This window comes from Neopsephotus bourkii, unplaced genomic scaffold (genome assembly GCF_033783945.1).
Source record: "Neopsephotus bourkii isolate Nb327-2 ecotype Australia unplaced genomic scaffold, CSIRO-AGI_Nbou_v1 NB_450, whole genome shotgun sequence".
NCBI lineage: Eukaryota > Metazoa > Chordata > Aves > Psittaciformes > Psittacidae > Neopsephotus > Neopsephotus bourkii.
In genome coordinates, this window is record NW_026900952.1 from 2,473,020 (window position 1) to 2,478,333 (window position 5,314).

Genomic DNA, 5,314 nt, shown 5'->3' on the forward strand with positions numbered 1-5,314 from the left:
CTGGTCAGCGCCACTGATGTGCACTGTGTGCTGGTGGGCTCCCTGATCTCAGCAGGGACATGGTGAAGTGTGTTTAGGAGCAAAATGAACTCACCTCATTCTTGCCTCTGGTCTCTGCAGTAATTAGTTGTGGCCCAGAGGACCCCTGTGCCAAAATCATACATCTGAAGAGATCCTTTTATTTTGAATTAATATTCAGATTTTTTAATTGTCTCTTTTAGCCCATTTCAGTGACATCTCTCTTTTAAAGTGTCTTAATTAAATGCCAGATTTTCAGAATTTGAAGGTCAGCAGTGGAAGTGTGACAGGGCAGATGTACGGACTCTTACCCACCAGACACCAGGGGGGTTGTTGATCTTTTCTTTTTAAGAAAAGGAATTGATTTGTCTAGTCCCAAAAATGCCTGCTTGCACCAATTTTTTAATTCTCACTATCTAGAACATTTAGCTCAATGCAGAAATAATGCATATGAAGTACCTGTGACTAAAAAGCACGCCAATTCTGTGCGTTGAAAACATTAATGAGTGTTTCTTGCTTTCTACTTGCAGCAGGATTGAGTAACGTGCCATTAATATCTAGGTGGCAGGATCAGAGGTCTATGTGAAGACCACCTGCCCTGTAAGGAGAGAGGATGTCTGTCTCTGCTCTGTAAACCTATCTTTGTTTGATGGGGCTCTCAAAATGAGCATACTGAGTGCTGATCTTGCTTAGGACCTGCTTGCTGCTCAGCCAGAAACTACATTTCTGGAGAAGGCAGTTTTACTTCAAAAAGCCACCAATCACTCACATGACTCCCTGAAAGCAAGGGCTTGCAGGACCTGTCTGAAGTAGCAGATCCTGCCTACCCTGAAGGGCACTTTTCCCTTCCAATAGCCCAATAAAAACAACAGCGAAATCAGAGAGGAGAAAAGGGGATGAGTGTTATGGCTGCAAGAGGTTCATGGAACCAGGAGAGCTCAAGCCATGTGAGAGTAATTTAATGAGATTGCATTAGTAAGCACAGACACACACCAAATAGCTCAGGAATTTCTTTTCCAAAATAAGCTCCCATTACATGTCCATATCACTAACCACAAATCCTCCTCTGCTAGGGCAAGACCTGTCTTCCCCCTGGCACTGGCAGGCTTTATAACCTTGGACTGGTGACTAGTGCCATCTGCAATCCCGGTTTTACCTGCCTTAAGTACCTACTAGCGTTACAACTCCCTGTTTCTGCTGCATGCGAAGCAGTCACCCAGTTTGTGTCTCCTGGCTTGCGTAAACAGGATGCAGAGTAATTTTTTTCCCAGGACAAGCTGTAACTAATGCTCTATTTTTTTGTTACTGCTGACATTTTAGCATATTAGCTTTGTTCTGGACTATTACATCTTCAGATCTCAACTGTGGGAAAGAAAGGGTGGGTGGATGAAAAGCCATCTTGAAAAATCACAGACAAACTGAACGATAATGGGGGCAGCAGCACAGTTGAACTTTTCTTCTGCAGCAGTTGTGTTGCTTGTCTGGACAGTATGAAAGCAAAGCCCAAAAATGGCTTTGGGATAAGGATGTGCAGCCCGTGATAGTGACATATGTGTACACAAAGACCTCGGGTAGGTAATTTGAAATAGCCAGAAATTGTTCTCCCGGACCCAGCCTCTAAGAAAATACCTAACACTAGGAGAAAATTTGGTCTTAGCTGTCTAAACTAACCCTTGTTAGTCATAGGAAAGCTGCTGACTTCACAGGAGTTCCCCAAACTTAACACCTGTGTGGTCCCGTAGAGCAGGCTCCAAGCAGTGGGTCAGCTTTGCTTCTTGGCATCTTCATCAGCTATCACATAATGACATGGATTCTAAATACTAAATAAATCATGTCTTTCATAAGCATTTATTGCTCATTAGTTTGGACACTGAGCTAATGAATGACTCATTTTCCTTCTAAATCCCTAATGACCATTAATTACAGAATTTACCCAGCCTGATTAGAAATGGAAGTAAGAAATCAACTGTCAACTGTTTACAAATATATACAAAAATTCTATTTTTAAGACTGCAGGATGCTTTGTCAGGGACTTGCAATCACTCACCAAAGTGCTGTGCCTTAATTTCCAGTTGGAAAGCTTCAGAGCATTTCTCCTGGCAATTGTTAAGTGGTGGAATGATTGCTCCCCATTGACAAATGAGGAGCTGCCATGTCGCAGGTGGTAATGTGCTTTCATCTAAAGTAGCACAATGCAAGTCAGTGCTGCTTAGACATGTGTGTCACCTCTTAGTATTAACAAAGAAAAATACCACTCAAGGTTTCAAGTGTTTTGCTTATTAAGCACTTGACTGATTGCTTCAGACTGGCAAGTGACACGGTGAAAGGTATCAGGTGCTGATGCTTTCTGGTGTGCTAGAGCTGCCTAGCTTCCTCTTGGGCTAACAAATTAGTCAGTGGTACAGTGGGAAGATGAAGTTTTTGGTGGATTAAATATTTTAAATTATCTGTTATGTGTTCTTGTTGACCCAATACCATGCCACCCATTATAGATGGAGCAGCTCTTTCTCTTACTCTGAAAACAACAAAAAAAGATCTTGAGACACTAAAGTTTCCATAGGGCAGAAGGGTGTACTTTGTAGTCTGTGTACTTTGGAGTCTTGTGAGGAAGCATTTTCTTGTGTTTCGTTTGAATACTGGTGACTTTTGCACTTGTGTCCAGCAGCATGGTGAGTATTCCTCTGGTCACTAGATTCATCACCTTCAAGAAATCACAACTTCTACCTCATCTCCCTCAAAGTCATTTCTTTTACAAGAGGAAAAATCACAGTTTATGTAGTGTTTGGCACATGGACAATCCTGTATACCCTTGGTCATCTCTTACCCTTCCTATATCTCTCCTGATAGATGGTTAATGCTGTTGCCTTCATTGGAATTAGTACAAGATTGAAGTTGAGCTTGTAGGTAAGAATTTATTGGTTTCGTGTGTGGGTTTTAATTTCTTCAGAAGTCACACTTAGTTGTTTTCAGTGACACTGGGCTGGACAAGAAAAAGTGTTGGTTGCATCACCACATGTCCAGTGCACAGGCTACACCGCCTTTGTAAGGATGTGGTTATCTGGATCACTTGGTAGTTAGCAAGGTTTCAGTATTAGATGATTCAATAACCAACACATGCCTTTGAACTTCACAATACTAATTTAATTTATACCATGTAATTTACATATTCAAGTGCTGGCTGTATACATCTGCTGATGGGTAGAAATGAGACTTCATATTGCCAAAACAAAGCATTCAAAAATCATGTTAGGCCCCATCCTGTCTCCAGAAAACACATATAGACTGAATTTTCTTCTGTGAGGGATTTTTTAAATCTGTAATTTCTGAACCTGTGAAGTGTGCTGAGCTCATGTTTCCTGTTTTTTTTGATTAGCTGCTATCTTTGCCAGCATCTCAGCACCCCATTGTGACTCAGTCTATGATGAGGATTTTGCTGCAGCATCGTCCAGCCTGCCACTTCCCCAGTATCTGCCTCTGCCTTGCACACACTCTCCCATGGCATGCACAGGTGGACAGCATGGCAGTGGGCATTTTGTGATGTCTGAGGTGTGATTTTCACCAAAAAAACCCCAATCTAAAAACACCCTAAAAGTGCAAATGAAGCCAATTTTGTAACCTCCCCTGTTTAATGCCAGTGGCGAATGGGGCAATGCTCAAGATCTCAGTTTCTTTAACAGAATGGAAAAAAACATTTCCCAACTAGTCCTGCCTAATTACAGCCCCATTAATGAGAGAACTGAGTGTACTGAGCCACTGGCAAATGAAGCTGCCACAATGGAAAAACTGGGAAAGGCTGTGGATTTCATGGCCTGTACCACTGCCAGGCTGGATCACCTATGGTAGGTCTCGTGGGGAACTAGTCCAGATATCACAAGCGCGCATTTACAAACATGCCTGATAGTGTATTTCTGCTTTTCCAGGGGTGTGATAACTGACAGTATGTTATGGCACCTCCAGCCATCCCCTGTCCAGCGCTCATCCCCAGGGCTTCACTCACTCCCTGTTTTGCCATCAAGCACAGCCTGGCCTATACTGGCAGATCTCTGCTCTTGCAGCAGATTGCCAGCAACTCTAAACTGACAAGCCAGAACAAAGAAATCATCATCAAGCTGGCCTAAAAGAAAATAATCATTGGGTTAGGTGTTTCAAAGTAACACCACAGACTAGAAAATCCCCTGGACTCGTTGCTCTGAGTTTGTAATTCTTTGGCAAGAGGTGCCAAATTAAGGTGCAATACGCAAGCTGGGGTGTATACAAAACACGTACATGATTAAAGCAGGCTGGATATTCCTGGCCCACCCTGGCTTGACTGGCTGCCCCAGTACCCTACCATGTCCCATGCTTCAGTGGATACTGCAGCTAGAAGACCCCTGAATATTTTTGTTTTAAATTGGTGTGTAAGCAGGAGGAAAGGTTTGGGGCAGGGGGTTGGCTTTTAATTGGTTAATGATTTCATTGATTGCCTTTCTTTATCTTCCCCCTACTGCACAGCCATCGCCCATCCTCCCAGGCACACATGAGTCCAACCAGAAAAGACAGGTAAGAGCAAACACCAGCACTGAAGGTGGGTGGCTGACAGCAGAGCTGAGGGGTAGTGGCTGGGAAGAGCTGCACCTTCATCACCACTGGGAGGACAACAAGGAGCCAGAAAGTTTCATCATGTCCAAACGAAAAGAGCAGAGTAATGAAAGACTGCTCAGACAGTGCTGTGGGGTGCCAAGGGTAATAAATCAACCGGAAGGCAAGTCAAAACAAATAGGAGCAAAACCCTATTTTTGTGCTGAATTTCAAGCTTGCTTTGTTTAAGTTTGGAAGCATTTGGTGAGGGCAAGTCTTTATTTTTATACAAAGTGCTTGCAATGTAATCCCATTTTCTCTCCAGACTTTCTGTTTACATCAAGAATTTATTTTATTTTTTTTTAGTTCAAGAAGGATTTTGTAAATAGTACATCTGCAAGAATAATATTTTAAATAGGATTGGGGTTTTTAAAGTAAAAACTCACGTTTATTTAAATGCACAATTTAAAAAAAAATGACCAAGATCCCCTTAGCAGAAACCCTGGCCACAGTGTAATGAAGAGGATTTTTGTTCTCAGTTACAATGAGGACCAAGATTAATCACAAGATGACTTTGAGGAACAGCTGGATTTTTGTCTAGAAGGGAGGGAGCTTAAAAATAACATTGGCACAAAGATGAAAAAAAAGACTTAGCCATTATGTTTGGCTAATTAGCTAATTATCCTGGCCTTGCAGTTCTCTCTGCACAAAAGGAAAGCAATCTTAAATGAGCATCAAA

The 5,314-nt window shown here is 42.2% G+C and overlaps 1 long non-coding RNA gene across 2 annotated transcripts; it reads left to right on the forward strand.

The window, feature by feature from the left end:
- Window positions 1-2,243: 2,243 nt before the first annotated feature.
- On the forward strand, window positions 2,244-4,287 carry LOC133210307 (uncharacterized). 2 transcript variants are annotated; one of them, XR_009724908.1, is made up of 3 exons: window positions 2,244-2,345; window positions 2,866-2,922; window positions 3,392-4,287. It is a non-coding gene; the product is annotated as an uncharacterized LOC133210307 (long non-coding RNA). The 2 variants fall into 2 exon arrangements; XR_009724907.1 differs by lacking the exon at window positions 2,244-2,345 and adding an exon at window positions 2,601-2,687.
- Window positions 4,288-5,314: the final 1,027 nt, after the last annotated feature.